This window comes from Astyanax mexicanus, chromosome 1, assembly GCF_023375975.1.
Source record: "Astyanax mexicanus isolate ESR-SI-001 chromosome 1, AstMex3_surface, whole genome shotgun sequence".
Classification (NCBI taxonomy): domain Eukaryota; kingdom Metazoa; phylum Chordata; class Actinopteri; order Characiformes; family Acestrorhamphidae; genus Astyanax; species Astyanax mexicanus.
This window is the reverse complement of record NC_064408.1, coordinates 11,257,210-11,279,536: the sequence shown is the minus strand read 5'-3', so window position 1 is coordinate 11,279,536 and position 22,327 is coordinate 11,257,210. Positions and strand designations below refer to the sequence as shown.

Here is a 22,327-nt window from a genome sequence, read left to right as displayed (position 1 = left end):
ACAGAAAGTGATTTGATTTATATCGTGATACATATCGATATCGGCTGATATGGAAAACTACATCGTGATAAGATTTTTTTCCATATCGCCCAGCCCTAAACTTATATATCACATATTTACACTCTGGTTGATTTAATAACCTTTTAACTCTCTTATTAACATTTTAAGATCCTTACAAAGCAGAAATACCCACTGATTTACTTATAATCTGTCTTTATCTGGTTCAATCTGAACTCACTGGTCTTCTCCAGTACAGCACAAACGAACAGCCCAAAAGAATCATTCGAAAGAACAAATATTTTGAATTAATCTTTTTAGTGAACGGATTCTAATGATTCAGTTCATCTAAAAGAGCTGCTGTGCTCATCACTACTACTTAGCTTCTGTAAAGAACTAACCAACTCCAAATCGCGGGTTTTTGTAGTTCTTGTAGAACTGTTAGAACTACATACAGGTCGGAAAGCAGGTCGCAGTTTTTGAAAGAGGCGCAGTTCTCGAGAGCGTTGGTCGCAGCCGCCTAGGAAAACTTACAGAGCCTGGTTTGAGCTCAGAGGAGCTCCGGTACAGACACGAAATGACTGCTATTCCTCCTATTACACCTCAATGCAGCGCTGCAGTGAGTTTCAAGCTGTAATTTCACTTCTTTAAAAAGTTCAATAATCAAGGAAATCCTAGCGAAAGTATGCCTTTAACTTATTAGGATTTACAGTGTAGAGGTTTGAAGGCTTAGAAGCGTGCTTTGTGTTCACATCCAACAAAGAAAAGCAGATCTACAGAGGAAGGTGAAATCTTTCTAGCATTGTAGAATTAACTTAACCGCTGGAAGTTATTGTTCCTAGAATCACGACTAATTTCATTTTGACACCAATAACATAAGTGGAAGTACGGGGACAGAAAGTTCACCGTTAAAAAACTGAAACTTCTCAATTGTAGTATGCAAAAACAAGTTGAAGACACACTGACACTTCTGAAAAATACCATGGAGCATCATTATATAGCCTACGTTTCAACATTTCACACATTAACCAACCAAAGTAAAAAGTGCTGCTCTGCTGCAGCTGAGAATGAATGTATTTAAGGTGTGAAGAGGCCCTGCTATGCAGACTGTGTGATCGGGGTGTTAGTTTCCTCACGTATGCTTTATAAAAGTGCTTTTGTGTTGTGTATAGAAATGTGCATATCATTTGTCATCACTTGTGACTGGAAACTAGAGCACTTTCAAACTGATAAGACATGTGAAACCAGTTGCATTTAATGTTGTTGCAAGTCAAGTTGCTCCTCATATATGATAATAATGGTGGTGTTTAGTTCCTACTATATTAATATGTGTAGTACAAGTATATCCTTCCTGCGTATGCCATTTCTCATTTCAAGTATATATATATATATATATATATATATATATATATATATATATATATATATATATATATACTGTCATGCTAAAACCTTTACAAAGCTTTAAACGTTACAGGAAAACATAAGTTTTGACTAGGCCACTAAAAAACCTTCATTTAGTTTTTTAAAGCGGTTTAGAGGTGCACTTCTTGTTTGTGTGCTTTGGGTCATTGTCCTGCTGCAGAACCCAAGTACACCTGAGCTTGAGTTCACAAACAGATGGCCGGACATTCTCCTTCAGTATTGTCTGGTAAGCAGGTTCCATCTATTACAGCAAGTTCTCCAGGCCCTGAAGCAGCAAAGCAGCCCCAGACCAACACACTACCACCACCATGTTTTACGTTTAGTATGATGTTCAGTATGAGTTTTACACCAGATGTAATGGGACACACTCCTTCCAAAAGGTTCCACTTTTGTCACGTCAGTCAACAGAATATTTACCCAAACTTCTGGAGATTGTTCTAGGCTGTTGTGTTCTTTTTGTTCAGCAGTGTTTTTTTTATCTTGGAATTCTCCCATTGATTCCATTTTCAACCCCTTTCTTATTATTGAATCATTAACACTTGAGCTTAACTGAGGCGAGTGAGACCTGCATGTCTTTAAATGTTGTTCTGGGTTGTTTTGGGACCTCCTGGATGAGTTGTTCATGCCCTTTTGGAGTAATTTTGGTTGGCTGGTCACTCCTGGGAAGGTTCACCAGTGTTCCATTTTTTCTCCATTTGTGAATAATAGCTCTCACTGTGGTTCTCTGGAGTCCCAAAGATTAAGAAGAGTTCGGAACATTTTCCAGTTTGATAGATGATCAATGAATTTGTTTTCTCATCTGTTTTTTAATTTCTTTAGATCGGGGCATGATATGTTGCTTTTTGACATATTTTATCTGCTTCATGTTGTCAGACAGGTTTTATTTAAATTATTTCTTGATTCTGCAGGTCTGGCAGTAATCAGACCTAACTATGGTTAGTGGAATTGAATTCAGCTTTCCAAATAGTGTGATTAATCGCAGTTAATTTACAAATTTATTTGCTTGATAATCGGAAAGCCGTAGGTATGATAAAAATGGAAAAACAAAAGAAATCTGTAAGGGGCAAATACTTTTTCATGCCACTGTACATTGTACAAAGACTACATAAGGTAATGCAACTTTTGAGTGTAAATGATATTGCTATTTCTCTGTCCCTTCCTCTCACATTTTTTAATTAGAAATCACCACATAAATATATATATTAATATAAGTCTAATCCTAAAGTCTTAACTGTGAGTCAATGTAATTGATGTTTTTTTTTGTCTTATCAGTTGCTTTGCACAATAAGTCTAACTTCAAATTCAGGTGAATAAAATAGATTTGCATTAATCCTCATTTTGATTTAATTTAAATACAATGTAAATCTAAAATAATCATAGAAATCTAGATGGAGAAAATAAATGCTGTGGGCTGAACCGTATAGAGCACACAGCCAACACAGAGGTATCAACATTTAGGCCTGGCAGTTAATCATAATATATGATCTACATATATACCTATACCTTGTAGACCATATAGTCTGTTGACTGGCAAGTGCTGGGCTTACTTTAGCCAGCAGCTTTTACAGGAAGTAGCTAAAGGTAAAAACAGCATCATGTGGGTTTCATTCGTTTCCAGCAGACAGCAGAGCGCGTTAGTCTGGAAGTGACAGATGCAGAAATGGCCTTGAACTGCTTTATGTTTTTAACTGTGTGGATACATCTAGTTGTAGCCTGTGTTAGAGGTGAGTGGTTATTTTACATTACATTACATTACATTACATTACATTACATTTGGCAGACGCTTTTGTCCAAAGCGACTTACAATATTGAAGTGCAAATAATAGAAGAGGTTAAGTACAAAAATAATAGAAGTTAAAAATAAAGCATCTATAGATAGGGCCTTAAGGAGGTCAGAGGGAAATAATGGGATAGAGGAGTAGAGAAGAGGAAGAAGGAGATGAGGTTAGAATTAGTTAGTTTGTTAGAGGTGTTAGGAGAGTAAGTTCTCTTTGAAGAGCTCTGTCTTCAGGAGTTTATTAAAGATAGCGAGAGATTCTCCTGATCTGGTAGTGGAAGGTAGTTATTGGTTATATATAGTCTTTAGTAGCATGTTTAGACTTATAGTTGATGTAAGTCTTTTTTGTGTCCACAGCATAATATAAAATTTCATACAAACACTGTGTATCACATTCACTTCTCTTGATTTACACATATAGAGGAATGTTAATCTTCACTTTAAATAACTTTTTGTTATATATCTTAATAAGGTAGTAAACAGTATAGTTCACTGATTGGCACTCTTTTTTTCTATGTCTAAATCAATCTGAGATGTTTTAGTGAGAATACTGTATTAACCAGAAAACAATAATCAATCAAACAACTTACCATAACATAAAGCTCCACACAACAAATATACTGGTGAAAGATATGACGTACTGTATATGTGTGGATTACCTGTCTAGCTTACTGTGTATAAATAAGCATGTGTGTGATGCAAGTGTTCTGTGCTCTAAAAAGTTTGCGAACTACTGGTCTAAGATTCTTGGAGGCAGGACTGGCTGTCCGAAATGGTCACAGCTAGTTTAATACCTGTTGAATGTACTGGAAACATTTTCCCCCTTTTTGCGCTTTGGTGGTACATCACTTTACCTCTTTCGCTTTACCTCCCTCTTTAACTTTTATTAAAGCTCTCTCTGTCACTCTCACTCTCTTCTCTCTCTCTTTTTTATCTCTCTCTCTCCCTCAAACTATTTCTCACGCTTTAGCATGGTGGAGGCAGGATACAAAATGTAGGTCTCATTCATTTTCCATATCTAATCAAATAATAAACAAAGAACAAACACTAGGTAAGTAAAATAAACACTAAGGCTTCTGAAACAAAGACTATAAAACAAGCAAAATAAGCAAACAAAGAAACATAAACTACAAAAAAAAAACAGAAATTAACTTACACAAAACAGCAGGAAGAGAAATCAAACAAAAGTCTGGGTATACCAAGACAGGGACAAAATACAAAGCCTAGAGCTTACATAAAGACAAACAAAAAAAAGCACAACCGAGAACAAAGGAACACATGGGGTATATGTGCAGGCACAGACAAGAGATACCTGTGGCAGTAACGAGGGGGCGGGGTTATAAATGACAGGGTGAGGCTAAGGCAGAGACAAGACCAAACACAAAACAGAGCCATGTGAAGCACATGGGGATGTAAACAAAACGAGAGAACAGAGGACAGGAGCAGGAAGGACCAAAAAAAGGAAAAACGTAAGACAGACACAGGCTAAAGTGTAACACTCTCAATCTCTCTTTCTCAAACTTGCTCTCTCTCCCTCTCTCTTTCTGTTTCTCTTTATCACTCTTTTTTAATCCTTTTCACTCATTTTCTCTCTCTCTATCCCTGTATTTCTGTCTTTCTCTCTCTCTAGAAGAGATTTTAGGTGTAGGAGATTTTACCACAGGGGACCATGCAACACCATGACGATATCATTTAGGCAAAAAAAGTATATTTTTTTAGGAAGGTTACGATTATTATGCTGTATACAACCTCAAACCTCAACCCGTTTCACATATTCTGCTATACAACGCCATAACCTCTGCTCTACTCCACTGCAGCTGAAACCTCATGCAGAAATGAGCTTATCAGAAGCATCAACATCACAGCTGATCTGCAGTCTGATGTTCTGCTGCCCTGTAACTTCAACTCAAGCCTCCTCGGGTCAGACCTGACTGCAGATATAGCAGCAGTGTGGAGTTATAGAAATAAAACAGAAGATAATCTGGTGGAGATCAGTCTGAAGAGTGGAGTAAGGTTCTGGAATAACAGAGATGGCCGAATTAATCCGTTCCCCAAACTCTCAACATCTGGAAACTTCTCCATCCTCCTCCATAAAGTGAATAAATCTTATCTGGGTCTGTACCGCTGTGAACTGTTTAACGGGATCAACTGCAGAATCGGTTATCAGGAGATATATCTGAGTAAGATGTCTGCAGGACATTCTGCTGCTGTAGGTTTATCAACAGCGCTGATCACAGCAGCAGCAGCTCTAGGAGGAGGAATTGTGCTGATTAGTCTGCTGATTATCACTTGGTTCTGCTCAAAACGTAAGTCTGTGTTTTTGTTCATATCTTGTTTCTGTTTTCTTTTCATTATGGTGCTTCTGCGAAAGCAGAAGTTGTTGTTCTATCTTGAACTTGAACTGAAGAGCTTGTGGTTTACACCAAACAGCACATGTATCAGATGACTAACTCATAAACTCTGGTCACAGTGGTGCTCGAAATGTTGTGAACCTGTTTTAATGTTTTATATTTCTGCATAACTTTGGCCTTAAACTTCTTAAAAGTCCTAAAAGAACATGAGAAGCACCAAATAAAAGAAAAGAGACAATATATTAGACTTAATCATTTATTTATTGAAGAACATAATCCAATATTACATGTCTGTGAGTTGTAAAAGTATTACAGTAACTGGTGTTATATTACTTTCAATAACTTCCATTATTCTTTTCTTCCCACACTGTAAAAATGCATATAAAACGAAAAATTTCAAGGCATTTGAATTAGATTTTTTAAGTTTTGAGGAAAACTACAGACAGTTGTGCCAACTAAAAATCTTTAGTTCAGATTATTAATTTTTTATATGTATTAAAAAGTGTCAGTCCTGATGCTGTCAGTCTGCCTGCTCTGGATTCTGAATCACACAGCAAAGACTCCAATTCCCAGCATGCACTCACACCGGACTTTCCTGACTCTGCTGATCAGGTGACGCTATGTCGTTCCTGCTCTCCCAGCTTCTAATTGTCTACACCTGGTCTGTGTAGTATAAATACCTCTCAGTTGTCCCTGTTCATAGCTGATTATTAAATATAGTTAGCCAGCTCTTCTACAATACGTTTCCTTTTTTGCCTTTGTTAGGGTGCTTTCACATCTGCCTCGTTTGGTCCGGACTTTCTGACTTTTCAGTTTGGTCCAAATAAAAGTAGCAGGTGTGAAAGGGGCCGCGAACTAGGACCAGGTTTTGTCCGACCAAGAGAGGTGGTCTCGGTCCGAATCTTCTGAACCATGGTCAGGTCACTGCAAGGTTCAAACTTTTGGACCAATTACAGGAAGCTGAGCAGGCGTTCCTCAACAACGGCAGCAGAAGAAGAAAATTATCCAGGAAAAGCAAGAAAAATGAGCCGTGGATACAGTTGCTTCAGGACAAGCACGTTCGTTGGGCGAATTTAAACTAACCTAGAGAATTTGAACTAACCTGTGCCTAAAGTTGCTGCTGCTCGTATAAAAACCACAATAGCAGCACTAATATGGAGACGAAATGAAACTGTTCATTCATTTTATCCTTATCCTGGAAAGGCTTCCCGCCGAATGAACCACCCGCTGAATTGTCAACACGCCAACGTCAGACGCATGTCCTTCTAAAACTAATCAGCGTCAAGTCAAGGAAAACACATTGATGCGTAAGTGATGATGAAAGGATGTAGGAGTATCACACAAAGGTCTTTGGTGCGCTCCCTAAACTGCAGTGTGAAAACAAAAATAGGCAGACCAAATATATAAAATGTAGCAAACAAATGAACCTTGGTTCAGACCACGGTGTGAAAGCACCCTTACTGACTCGTTTTTGTGTATCACTACCAATTGTAGCCTTGCCCTCTTGATTGTTTCTTTTTCCATTGCTGATTTATTTTTTGTAATTTTAAATTCTCTTTTGCCTTACCCTTTATACTGCCGGATTTTCTGTGTATGACCCTATTTGACCCCGTTTGCCTACCACATACTGAAAATATAGGTCACAAACTTTTACCATTCACAGATATGCAATCCGGGTCCGTTTAATAAACAATAAACAAGTCTAATATTTGTTATTACGTTCGATTGGTTTGATTTCTCATTGTGGGCCATGCAGCAAGACAATGACCCTAAGCATTCTTTATTTTAAATAATGTTAGTATAGTAATATGGGACTGGAACTAGAATATTTTTTAAAACTAAATTTATATATATTTTTCGCATATTCTTTAATTTTATTTTGCAGGTAACAAAAATACTCGTGAGGAGATTGCCTGCAATAATTTACATAATAACAACCCAGATCACACTTCAGACCGTAAGTATCTGGACAGTTCCTGATGTCTTGTTGCTCTAAAATTTAAAATCTTTCACTGTAAACTTTAAAACTCATGCATTTGACTGTATTGAACTTAAATATAATAATAAACTGACCTTCAGCCCCAAAACTGTATATCCAAAAACATACTTTATATTCATACTTTATTTTAAAGTAATTTTAAAGTGTTAAATTATTTTATTGTTATATTGATACATTAATGATACATTTTTAGTGGAGGTACCTTGTCCCCACAGACTTTGTACCACATAAAAATTATTAGTTTCTCTGATTTTACTATATATATATATATATATATATATATATATATATATATATATATATATATATATATATACGTATATAATCAAGAGGAAGATGGATGATCACAAGCCATCAAACCAAGCTGAACTGCTTGATTTTTTTGCACCAGGAGTAAAGGCATAAAGTTATCCAAAAGCAGTGTGTAAGACTGGTGAAGGAGAACATGCCAAGATGCATGAAAACTGTGATTAAAAAAACAGGGTTATTCCACCAAATATTGATTTCTGAACTCTTAAAACTTTATGAAAATGAACTTGTTTTCTTTGCATTGTTTGAGGTCTGAAAGCTCTGCATCTTTTTTGTTATTTCAGCCATTTCTCATTTTCTGCGAATAAATGCGGTAAATGACAATATTTTTATTTGGAATTTGGGAGAAATGTTGTCTGTAGTTTATAGTTTAGAACAACACTGTTCATTTTACTCAAACATAAACCTATAAATAGCAAAAACGGAGAAACTGATTCAGAAACTGAAGTGCTCTCTTATTTTTTTTTTCAGAGATGGACAACCTTTCTAAAAGAAACAGCTATACTAATGTTAACTCCGGAGGAGTTTAAAAGTCAATATTTGGTAGATTTTCAATCACAGCTTTAATGCATCTTGGCATGTTCTCCTCCACCAGTCTTACACACTGCTTTTGGGTGACCTTATGCCACTCAAAAATGTAAGCAGTTCACCTTTGTTTAATGGCATCTGACCAGAGTAAATGTATAACCCAGGCCATATCTTCTGATTACCTAGATACCATACCCATGCGGGGCCTTTATGGTGAGCCTTAATGGGAGCCAGTTTGTTTTATTCACGGGTTATATGTTAACCCCATATATGGATGCCAGTGATGGTTGTACACTCACATGGGGATTTGGGGGCCCATGTGGCAGTAAGATGGACTTAAATTAGTCTATGTCCATAAGAGTGTTGCCTGGGTCTAAAGCATTTGTTTAATTATATTATTTTTGTGTGTTTTTTTTTTTCTCCAATCAGTATACACACTTCAAAATCCAATATATGAAACAAACAGCCGTGCAGAAAAAGAGGAAGGTGAGAATAAGTGTGAGCTAAATTAAGTAAGTAAAGTACATGTGATGATGTTTCTCAGATCTCAGTTTCTCTTCATCTTTTTCTTTCTTAGGAAATTCTTCTAATACTACAGTCTACGCCATCGTCAATAAAGACAGAAGAGCAGTTTACTGAACTGGGAGAAAACAGATCCAGCCGGGTTCTATAAAACAAGTTCTGACTGAGATGTATTTTTGTTAGCATCAATTAAACATTTAAAGGTATCTCTAAATAGAAGGCATGCAATTAATATTTGCCAAGGAAATGATGTGCCTTTTGGTTTTGTCTGCAGGGATGTTAAAAAGTTAACTAAATATTTTTTATTGTGGTCTTGTAATTGCTTTTTCTTTCAAAAGTAAGACTATTTAGTTTATGCAAAAAAAGTGAAACAAATTTAATTAATGAAATCCTGAGAAATGTTGTACTTAAATACTGTACTGGACTAATTTACTTACTTATTTATTAAAGTCATATTGTGCTTCGTTAATGTGTGTCTCCTGGGATGTTAAAAATGTTCAATAAATATATATATTTTTTTCAAAAGTAAGACATTTTAATTTATGCAAAAAAAAAAAAAAATAATTAATGAAACTGCATCAAATAATTTAAATATTATTATTTATTTATTATTTTCTTTCAAAAGTAAGACAACATTTATGAAAAGATGCAAAATGATGTATGCAAATCTGTATATAATATTCAACATAAAATGGCAAAAAAACAACAAAAAAACAGGTTAAGTTTGGTTAAAAACTTTAAATTAGGCCATTCCTTGTATATAGTGAGCCAGTGTTAACTTACTAACTGTGTGTATTAGATGTAAGTTGTTTAGTAAAATATTAAATATATATATATATACTATTTAAAATTACACTGAACACAGTTTGGCTCTTTGATTTAACTGTCAATCAGCTTTCCAAAGCTGCCCTAGGCAGGTACTGAAAACACATTTTTAACACTTAACATTTACCTCTATGATGTTTATGTTGTCAATCTAAATGTTTGAGTACTGTATTTTTCGCACTATAAGAATCACTTAAAATCCTTTAATTTTCCCAAAAATCGCCAGTGCGCCTTATAATCCACTGCGCCTTATGTATGAATTTTACCTGTAAGGTATTAAGGAGCAGAAAAGCTCCTCCATTAAAGTGCAGCGTTACACAAGAGTTTCAGTTTAGTTCTCCATCAGCGTTAGCATTAGCTGCTAACAATGTGAAGCATTAGCTCTTTTCTCCTTCAGAGGTGAGTATTATCAGACTGTAGCCTGCAGCTAACCCCAGCTAGCATTGCTGGTGCAGTATTAGCATTAGCCGCTAACTGCGGTGAGCGCTAGCTCTTTTGCTGTTCAGTGGTGAGAATATCAGACTGTAGTCTGCGTGTTTAACGTGTTAAAACAAGCTATGTGGGACGAACTGCTAACTAATATCACCCTGGCTTACCTGAACACTCAGGATTCCTCAGTGTAGCGTTGTCGGGTAGCCGCTAGCGGTTAGCCGCTAATGCTCCAGCTTTAGTTTAGCTTTAGTGGAAATCTGTACATCTAAGCTCTATTATAAATAAATTAACCACTTTACTCACCTAAAACTGTTTTCAGGAGAGAAATCTGTGTAGATTAACATCCAGTTCTGGTTTGACTCGTCTGAAATGTTCTTTTTTTTTTTTTTTAGAATTACAGTTTTGTTTACTTAACTTAGCTAAGCTTTACAGATCCCACCACCCAGCGGCGAGACCTGCTGAATTAGAAGGAAAACATGGCAAGGCCCCTGTTCCTTACTACTAGTTGCTAGTGATGCATAAAATATGCCTTATAGTCCGAGGCACCATATGTATGAAAATATTTAGGAAAATAGGCATTTATTGATATTGTGCTATATAATCCAGTGCGAAAAAATACAGTTTTATGTTAGATCAACGGTAATGATGATGAAAGTTGCCAATAAGTTCCTAAAATTCCTAAAAATGGCAGCAATTACATTAAATAGACACACTAATGTGTTGTGGTGCACCACCACCATGCTCAGTGCTAATCACTGCAGTGCAGAAAATAATGACCCATCACCCAAATAATAATAATATCTGCTCGGTGGTGGTTCATACAGAGAAACAGGTACAGAACTACAGTGTGTCATTATTATAAAACAGCAAGTGGTCAAATTTTATTATTATTATCATTATTATTATTATTTACATTCATTTATGGGAGGGGAAAAAATCAGGTAATTACCCACTCTGGACTGTAGAGGGAAACAACATACTATTTATTGTCTTTCCAAACCCACTCATTGTTGATTCCAGTTGATTCAGTGATTTGCACTACTTTAATGGAAAATCACCTCAAAAATGAACTCAAATTCGAAGACATAAAGACATCGTTTCAGTTCTTGCCAATCTACATCCCTTTATTATATCAGAGTGTGATTTGGAATGTGTTTTGAAGCAGAGCAGACTGTGTTAGAGGAAAGATTACACAGATATATACTTTTCTTTTTTCATTCATGAGAAGACACAACTGTTACACCTTAGCCTGTGTCTGTCCAGTGTCTTTCCTTTTTGGTTCCTTCCTGCTCCTGTCCTCTGTTCTCTTGTTTTGTTTACCTGTCATGTTTCCCAGCCATGTGCTACTGTGTTTTGGTCCTGTCTCCGCCTTAGCCCCGCCTTGTCATCTGTAACCCCTGTCTCATTTGTAACTCCGCCCCCCTCATTACCTCCACAGGTGTCCCTAGTGTGTGCCTGTGTATAAATACCCCGTGTGCTCCTCTGTTCTGTGATGCGCTTTTTGGTTCATGCTGTCCTGTGAATTCATGTCTAGATGTTCATCTGTGCTATTGTCTACAGAGTTCCAGGTTTGCTTTATGTAGTTTGTTCTTGGTTTGTTATTTTTTGTTTGTTTCAGTCTTCTAGTTCTTCTCTGTTTCATAGTGTTTTGTTTTAGTTTCCTTTTCTTTATATTTCTCCCTAGTGTTTTGTTCTTTGTTTATTTTGCCGTATGGAAAATAAAACCCTCTTACAATTGCATCCGGCCACCTCCTCTCCGTTACAACAACTTTCTGGACAACTTTGTGAATAATCATTTATATAATTTATATAAAAGTCTGAGGTGGCACAAACTTCCTTAAATGCATTCACCTTAATATATGTTGTCTAGAAAACTGTATCTCCTCTTAAATAAGAATGAATACCGTATTTTTTGCAAGATAAGGAGCACCATATAAGGTGCACTATTAATGAATGTCTATTTTCATACATAAAGTGCACCTGATTATAATGCGCATTAGATTATAATGCACACTAGTAAGGAACAGGGGTGTCACCATATTTTCCTTCTAATTCAGCAGGTCTCTGTAAAGCTAAGCTAAGTAAAGGTTCCAAATCTGTAATTCTTGAAAATAAAAACATTTTCTTTAAAAGTCAAACGAGCGCTGGATGTTAATCTACACAAATTTCTCTCTAGGCTACATAAAGTGCTTCCCTTTATTGACAGTAAGCTTAAATTTCCAGATTTTCACTATAGAATAGCCATGGTTAGCGCTAGTAAATGCTGTCCGACAGCGCTACACTGGGGAACCCTGAGAGTTCTGACTACAGTCTGATAATACTTACCTCTTAACGACAAAAGATCTAGCGCTTAGCGTGGTTAGCAGTTATGGTCTCTAGTATGAATGAATGCCATGTAAGCCATTTATTGTGAAAGAAAGTGTTCAGGTATTTCTATTTAGCCCTGCTTTAGATCACTGAATGAGAGATCTCTGAAGAAAAACAGGATTTGGGCTCTTGCTCATGAATATTCATACATGCCCACATATAGCCCCTGATTGGCTAACAGCACTGCAGCAGAGAATGTCTACCAGCCTTCCCCCTATAGTCAATTTTACAGCTCTAAAACCAAAGGACAACATTTTTTCAGAGATAAACCTATAATTATTTGCACAAAGTAGCTAACGTTAACAGGCTGGTGTAAACATAGCTGTAATCTCTTTAGCTGATGAGACAGTGTCAACTCTGCTGCAGCCCTGCTTCAGCTCTGCCTGTGGGCAGTCCTAAGCCAAGGTGGGCGAGGCTATGAATATTATTTCACAATTTGACAAAGACACGGTTGCTTTTCCTGATTGACTAATTGTTCTGAGGCTTTTCTTTTCTTAGCTACTGCAGACAATGGTGGTTGAAGAACAGTTTTATATGCAGCAAGCAAATACAACTTACTCTGCGTTCACACTGGAACGCGTCGAGTCGCTTGTGTCGCCCAGCGTTTGTCGCTTGCAGTGATGGTATAGTTACTTTGAAAAAGTAATCCGATTACTGATTACTGATTACTCTTTTAAAAAGTAACTTAGTTACTTTATGGATTACTTGATTTTAAAAGTAACTAAGTTACTTTACAAGTTACTTTATTAGTTACTTTCAGCAGCTGCAGACACCACCTCCCGCCGCCTTAACATAAACATTATAACCAGTTTTGCCAATACTCCCTTTATTGGAAAATGCATTTTTAACAGCAACAATTTATCTCTATTAAGTTGAACTATTTCCTAAAAAAAATAAGTTTTTTTTTTTATAAAAATAAAAAAATTAACTTAACATAAATATTTTTTTTATAAAAAATAAAATATGGTCTTTCTTGATTTTACTAAACATAAATACTTGTTTTTATAAAAAATATATAACATAAAGAAAGTCTTTTTTGACCTGATATATTTAACACTGTAAAACTGAACATTGAACTTGTTGTTCTCTGCAGGGCAGCAAGGAGTGGTTTTATAAAACAGAACCGTGTATATGGTCTAGACCAGGGATCACATATTTGCAGACTGCGGTCTGGGTCCGGACCTACTGAGAAGGATTTAATTCTGACAGTGTTCATTTGAAGCACCGGAACTTTTCTTCCCTTTATAAAGAGATAGTGGGCGGAAAACGAAAACGGGCGGAAACTAAAGACACGCCGAGCGCGAGAGAGACAGGTATGGCAAGCCAAATGGGTCAGAATTCGCCTGGGTCTGATGGCGCTTAAAGCGTGCGTAATACTTAAAAAACGCCGTCCAAAACGCCGTGCAGGGCTTACTTTTACGCCTTGGAACAAACGCGAGGCGCCGCCAGGCGTTTAAGAGCGTGTGGCGGCGCCAGGCGCTTACATAATATGGCAAGCCAACTAAGCCAAAACGTGTGGGAAAGAAACGCCTCCACGCGTAAAAATATGACGTGTCCACACGTAAAAAAATCACGTGTACAGGCGGTAAAACTGTTCGTGTATACACGTTTTGGCATCTAACATCCAATCGGTAAACGCGCCTATGCATACATTTGCATTGTAATAAGGCAGCCTGACAACACATGATGTCATGCAACGTATTGTATTCCATATTCATAAGACGCTTACGTGGGTTACAACGCAGTGTCTACGTACCGTGACATAGCCCCATACATACTCATACACACTCTGCACGCAAGGTCCACATAACTGAAACGTTGTAATCATGTGTCTATGATGTACCCCCTATTTCACATGATGTAACCCCCGCCATTTTATATCCATAGTGTTTACCCTGCCTTTAGGTCAGTGCAATCATGGCTCTGCAAAATTTTCTGTTGAATTGTAGAACAGTTTTTGCTGACTGCACAAGGCTTGCAATGTCAGATCATGTTCAATCAGATGCTGAGCACATACTGACAAGGTAAATTACAGTAAATTACATACGGGTTCCTCGCCATCCTCTCAAAACGAAAAAAAAACAATAAAAACACTTCACATCTATAAAACAGAGAATGCTAAAACAGTTTAAAAAAGCTATATTTGAATATAGCATTATTTGTATTGTATACTTTGGATGTCTATTTTATTAAAATGCAATTCATAGTATATATATTAGTCATATTATTGTTATTATTATTATTATTATTATTATTAGTTTTTGTAGTACTAGTCATCTGCACAATAATCTATGGTTATTTTGTCATTTTGATTTGCTTTAGGACAATAAAAATGTAAAAGAAACTAATAAAAGATACAGAGAAATTGTGACTCTAAATTTACTAAATTCAGTGGCTGAACACCGAATGTTGTTTAGTAGGGCTTAAAAAAGCAAAATTACAATTTAAAAGTATAACATTTTAAAAGTTAAGACTTTAAGTGTGGACAGTTAGGACTGAAATATTGTGTTTATATTGATTGTAGTTCATTTTTTTAATTTTTTTTTTAGACCTAACATTTTTAATAACAGCCTTGCTTTAGTGTTAATTGTGCCGCTATAATACGACTTGACTTAATATGACTTTCCCTGTGGGATCTGTCTTACACCTAGCAATAATAGTTATATTTCTTGTGTGTTAATGTAGGGAATGTTATGTTCCCTGAGTAGGGCACTGTGGCATTAAAAATAATTGTTTATCCACATTTTAATCTGTCCTAGCAGATATGAGGTGTTGTACAGGCATATTAAGACTGCTTCTACAGCTCAGTAAATGTTGCCATCTACAGGCTGCATATTGCAACTGCGGCTTTTTGAGATGGACAGTAAATCCCAAGACGTTAATTTTTTACGTCTGTACACGTAATATATCCACGTCTGTACAGGTGAAAAAAAGCACGTGATGTACAGACGGCATAAATTTACGCCTCCACACGTAAAAAGATTACGTCTGTACACGTAAAAAGATAACGTCTTTATCTGTCAACATGTGATTTTTTTACGTGTGGACACGTCATATTTTTACGCGTGGAGGCGTTTCTTTCCCACACGTTTTGGCTTAGTTGGCTTGCCATATTATGTAAGCGCCTGGCGCCGCCACACGCTCTTAAACGCCTGGCGGCGCCTCGCATTTGTTCCAAGGCGTAAAAGTAAGCCCTGCACGGCGTTTTGGACGGCGTTTTTTAAGTATTACGCACGCTTTAAGCGCCGTCAGACCCGGACGAATTCTGACCCATTTGGCTTGCCATAGACAGGGGAGAAAGCGAGACGCGTGTGATTGGGGAAGAGCGGAGGGGAATGGGTAAGGGAGCGGTGTGTGTGTGTGTGTGTGTGTGTGTGTGTGTGTGTGTGTGTGTGTGTGTGTGTGTGTGTGGAGGAGATGAGGTGGAGAGAGAGAGAGAGAGAGAGAGAGAGAGAGAGAGAGAGAGAGAGAGAGAGAGAGAGAGTAACGCACAGTGACTTAAATAAGTAACTTTAATCTGATTACTGGATTGGAAATAGTAACGCGTTAGATTACTCGTTACTGAAAAAAAAGGGTCAGATTAGAGTAACGCCTTACTAAGTAACGCGTTACTGACATCACTGGTCGCTTGTGGGCGTGTCAAGCTCAATGCGCGCATGTATCATGTTCCAGCCTCCGACAAGAAAAAAGGCACAAAAAAGGAATTGATTGGCCACTTTATTCTACAGCTATAACTCCTCTCATTTTCTACATCTGAAGTATGTTCTATGCTCTATTGAGGATAAAGTGTGGATATGTGAGATGTTTCTCTTTTACATTTATTCAGATATAACACAGATGTGTCCCAACATTTTGGAACAGGGCTTGTACTTGTTTAAGCTCTATGACTCAAGAAAACCCAGTTTTACTGGTCCACAGCTCAGTGCTAGAGGCTGTTATATGCCTGTTATATGCCTCTTCTCAGAAAGACCCATCTCACCAGCAATGGTCCTTTATTGATATAAGGTAGGTAGGTGATGTAGGTTCAATTTAAGGTAAATTTAAACAAGCTGTCTAAATTCAGGAATTACAAAGGGAATCTGAATTTTTTAAATGTTTTTTTTATTGTCGGTTAAGGTAGTTGCAAGTCTTTTATTAGAAGAAATAATAATCTTTTATCAGTAGTAATAATAGCATCTCCACTTCTAACCATGTCAGGAAGTGACTAAGTGTGAAGAGAAGCATATTGTGGGTGGCATTATCTTACAGCAGGTAGCTGAGCAGAGTTAGTCTGGAAGAAACTGATGTAGAAATGGCCTCAAACTGCTTCATATTCTTAACTGTGTGGATACACCTTGTTTTATCCGGAATCAGAGGTAAGTAAAAACTCTTAATGTTGTAGAACTCGAGTCTGATCTTGGTCTTAGGACCATAAATGAGGGGTCTCTGAATTGCCTTGTTTTTGAACTAATAAGTGTGTGGTGAGAATAAGGTGCAGAAATATGTAACTGTAACATCTGCAAAGTAAGAAAACTAGTTTCCTTATACAGTGAAATTCTTTATTTGCTACTCGCTAAGGATACCACATAAAGTTAAAAATACAATAAAGCAAGAAATAATAAACTAACTAAATATAAATATTAAATTGCTGTTAATCTGACATCATGATCGCTGCAATACATGATATGGATATTATTTACAAGCAAGAACATGACTTATCTACACAAAAGTGCAAAAAGCTCAGTAGTGCAGTTATAAACATTTACTACAGTAAAGTGAACTTGTGCCACAGAGAAATGACAGTGGAATGTAAACGTGTAGACAGTAAAGTGCTGAGTTATTTCCAGAGGTGGAAAGTAATGAATTACATTTACTCACATTACTGTAACTGAGTAGATTTTATGCGTAATTTGTAATTTTTAAAGTAGTTTTTAAAATAGGTAATTTTACTTTTACTCAAGTACATTTTGACACAAGTAATTTACTTCGCTACACTGGAAGACTCCACATTGCTGAGTAAATAATGAAATGCTGGGGGGGAAAAAAACGAATTGTCTGAATTAAAAAAAAAATAGTTTTGTTCTCCATGGCAGTGCAGCTGATCCATGCAGTGTTTATTACGGTTAGCGGGAGAGACGCTGTGTAAATCAGCTGTGTAGCCTGGGGTCTGTCTGCGGGGCTCGGGGGAACCAGTGTTCTGTCGAGTTTTGCTACCCATCGATATGTGCTTCATTATGGCACTGCGCATGCGCCGACCAACAGTTTTTTGTATGATTTCATGTTTTTAACTTTTTATTGGGAACATTAAACAATCTGCTTGGATGTAAAAAAAAACATGTAAATAGCAGTTAACGCACAGCACTAACTATAACTATAAAACTATAAAAATACGGTTTATAGTCACATATATGAACATACCTTTTTAACAGTAAAGAAAAAAAATGGATCATAGAAACCTATACCACTTGTTTTTGAAAATGTTTTTGGGTGGTCTGAACAAATCCTGCCTGAAAGGTCCAAATTATTACGTGGAATAATAGTTCATTAAAAATATTTAATGTATGATTTGTACTTTTTTACATCAAATAATTAAAAGTAACTATGTAACTTTTACTCAAAGTAAATTTTAAATTGAGTACTTTTTACTTTTACTCGAGTAGATTTTTAGATGGGTACTTTTACTTTTACTTAAGTAGAATTTTAGCAAAGTCAGGGTACTTTTACTTAATTACAATTTTTCAGTACTTTTTCCACCTCTGCTTAGTTCTGAAGACGGTTTTAGAGTCTGATGGCAATGGGGAAGAACAAGTTCTTTAACCTAGTGATCTTGCATTTCACACTTCTGTTCCTTCGGCCTGAAGGCAGGAGTGTGAACAGTCCGTGCCGTGGCCAGGTGAAGCCTTTAAGGATGGAGGCAGCTCTCCTGTGGACTCTGTAGGGGTAGATGCTCTGCAGAGAGGCTAGTGGAAGTGACCAGTGGAATTTATGTTGTTGGTCTCAGAAAGGAAGCGAAATGGAATCCTCAACTTCATTGCCTTAGTTAGATTAAGATATTACAGCCCCTATAAATTGTTTATGTGTAAGAGGAGCATATATAGGAGCATATAACCTAGTGAAGGTTGGGGGTGCATGTGAAACTGTGAGAGAGTGAAAATACACACAAGAGAAGTTCAGTACACACAGGGCCCTGCCTGCACAAAGTGCATCACAATGCTTATTTCTATCTTTCACCCTGCCAACAGTCTGTTTTCATGCCTTGAGCCCACGCCATTAAAATAGTGTCAGAGTTTAGGAATATATCTACACTGATGGGTGTGATGGTCTGGAAGTGAGGTGTGTTCAGGTACATTTCTGGCAGAAAATACAGGCGCTCCACTGACCGATTTAAACCTAGACAACAGACAATCTTCACTTGTCCGTACCTACACAATAAAAAGAATAAAGAATAAAATAACATCACTGTTCCCTTAAATGATCTGCTGGTGTTCCTTCACAGCGTGAACACACATGTCTGTATCCTCTGCTCAAAGCACCATGCTGTTAAAATACAAGCGCGCCAAAACATTTATTAGGAGAATTAGTACATGCCTTTTACACAGTTCAAGCTGCACAAGGTGTGCTTTTTGCGTCCTTGTGATACCAAATGCTCTAAATCCAGAGGTGTGATGTGCAATTGACCGGTGCGCTATAGATTACTGAAACAGGGCCCACAATTTTACAAACACAATGGATCCACAACCTTTACCCATAATTAAACACACACACACACACACACACATATATATATATATACTACCGTTCAAAAGTTTGGGGTCACATTGAAACGTCCTTATTTTTGAAGGAAAAGCACTGTACTTTTCAATGAAGATAACTTTAAACTAGTCCTAACTTTAGACAAATACACTCTGTACATTGCTAATGTGGTAAATGAAAGCTGCAAATGTGGTTTTGGTGCAATATCTACATAGGTGTATAGAGGCCCATTTCCAGCAACTATCACTCCAGTGTTAATGGTAATGGTACAATGTGTTTGCTCATTGGCTCAGAAGGCTAATTGATGATTAGAAAACCCTTGTGCAATCATGTTCACACACCTGAAAACAGTCTAGCTCATTACAGAAGCTACAAAACTGACCTTCCTTTGAGCAGATTGAGTTTCTGGAGCATCACATTTGTGGGGTCAATTAAACGCTCAAAATGGCCAGAAAAAGAGAACTTTCATCTGAAACTCGACAGTCTATTCTTGTTCTTAGAAATGAAGGCTATTCCATGCGAGAAATTGCTAAGAAATTGAATATTTCCTACAACGGTGTGTACTACTCCCTTCAGAGGACAGCACAAACAGGCTCTAACCAGAGTAGAAAAAGAAGTGGGAGGCCGCGTTGCACAACTAAGCAAGAAGATAAGTACATTAGAGTCTCTAGTTTGAGAAACAGACGCCTCACAGGTCCCCAACTGGCATCTTCATTAAATAGTACCCGCAAAACACCAGTGTCAACATCTACAGTGAAGAGGCGGCTGCGGGATTTTGGGCTTCAGGGCAAAGAAAAAGCCATATCTGAGACTGGCTAATAAAAGAAAAAGATTAAGATGGGCAAAAGAACACAGACATTGGACAGAGGAAGACTGGAAAAAAGTGTTGTGGACGGATGAATCCAAGTTTGAGGTGTTTGGATCACAAAGAAGAACGTTTGTGAGATGCAGAACAAATTAATAGATGCTGGAAGAATGCCTGACGCCATCTGTTAAGCATGGTGGAGGTAATGTGATGGTCTGGGGTTGCTTTGGTGCTGGTAAGGTGGGAGATTTGTACAGGGTAAAAGGGATTCTGAATAAGGAAGGCTATCACTCCATTTTGCAACGCCATGCCATACCCAGTGGACAGCGCCTGATCGGAGCCAATTTCGTCCTACAACAGGACAATGACCCTAAACACACCTCCAAATTGTGCAAGAACTATTTACAGCAGAAGCAGGCAGCTGGTATTCTATTGGTAATGGAGTGGCCAGCGCAGTCACCAGATCTGAACCCCATTGAGCTGTTGTGGGAGCAGCTTGACCGTATGGTACGCCAGAAGTGCCCATCCAACCAATCCAACTTGTGGGAGCTGCTTCTAGAAGCGTGGGGTGCAATTTCTCCAGCTTACCTCAACAAATTAACAGCTAGAATGCCAAAGGTGTGCAATGCTGTAATTGCTGCAAATGGAGGATTCTTTGATGAAAGCAAAGTTTGATGTAAAAACAATGTTATTTCAAATACAAATCATTATTTCTAACCTTGTCAATGTCTTGACTCTATTTTCTATTCATTTCACAACGTATGGTGGTGAATAAGTGTGACTTTTCATGGAAAACACAAAATTGTTTGAGTGACCCCAAACTTTTGACCAGTAGTGTACATATAAAATAGATTAACCAAATCACTCCAAACTGAAAAAAGGGCTGAACTCAGGAACTCAGAAAACAGGTAGCATCAAGGCTAACATCACACACACCAATCCTACTATTGAATCCTTCTGTTAATTAAACCACAGAAACTAACCTGCACAGTCCCCCATCCATCCAGTATCAAACAACAGCCAGTAATTTAGCTCAGAAAACAATTAGCATCACCTGTTAACTGTTAGCCATTATGGCTAGTCTGCCATTTTGAGTCTCATTATAAAAGCCCCAGAACAGATAATAAATAATAAATGAAAAGATGTTTACTAAAATCAGTGTCTGCTTTGACTTAAAAAAATAAAGAACATACAGTGGTATGCAAAAGTATTTATACCCCTAGAATTTTTTCCACATTTTGTCACCTTACATCCACAAACTTAAATGTATTTTATTGAGACAAACACAACATTGCATAAGTGTGAAGTGAAATGAAAATAATACCTGGTTTTCAATAGTGTGACGTGCAAACTGTTTTCACCCCCCATATCATTAATTAGTAGAGCCACCATTCGCTGCAATTACATATGTTAGTGCTTTGGGGTTTGTCTCTAAAAATGTACAGTGGCTTGCAAAAGTATTCATACCCCTTGAACTTTCTCACATTTTGTCACGTTACAACCACACAATTTATTTTACTGAGATTTATCACTTAAAATTTAAATAAAATAAATTTAAGTTTGTGGTTATAAAGTGACAAAATGTGAAAAAGTTCAAGGGGTATGAATACTTTACAGTACATTTTTAATTTTATTTAACCTTTCTTTATATTTTATATATACTTATATATTTTATTTATTTAATTTATTATTAAATTTGTGTTCAAATATCTAAACTCATTTAATATTTGCATCTAATTGTTAAGCATGTATGCATGGTGGTACATTTACTTTTTACAGAGCAACATATTTCAGCTATTAATGTAAACTGTATTAGAGTGTAGTTACTCTTTAAGACATATTTAAGTAGTCTAGAATCTCCTGAAAATAACCTCTGGCATCTTCTATAATAGTATTGTAATGTTTAGGTGAATAAATTGATCTAGTCTAGTAGATATACAGTATTTACAGCTTTTGTTACTGAATGTTCTCCATTACAGTGATCTTTTAAAACTGTACCAGAATTTCTAGAATATCTAGAATTTTCCCTCGGGGATCAATAAAGTATCTATCTATCTATCCATCCATCCATACCAGTAATTTATTAATTCCTTAATTTGTTCCGCAGCTAAAATTCAGTTGAATTGTTTCTCCATAAAATAGAAAAAATAAGGATATTTTTATTTAAACACAATTGTGAATTCCAACATTTCCTCTTTAATTGCAGCTGAAACATCATGCAGAAATGAGCTTATTAGCAGCATCAACATCTCCACCAA

The 22,327-nt window shown here is 36.8% G+C and overlaps 1 long non-coding RNA gene across 1 annotated transcript; it reads left to right on the top strand.

Annotated features, from left to right (window-relative positions):
* The first annotated feature begins 7,398 nt into the window (after positions 1-7,398).
* LOC111191285 (uncharacterized) lies at positions 7,399-9,303 on the top strand. The gene is made up of 3 exons (XR_002649425.2): positions 7,399-7,507; positions 8,816-8,872; positions 8,964-9,303. It is a non-coding gene; the product is annotated as an uncharacterized LOC111191285 (long non-coding RNA).
* Positions 9,304-22,327: the final 13,024 nt, after the last annotated feature.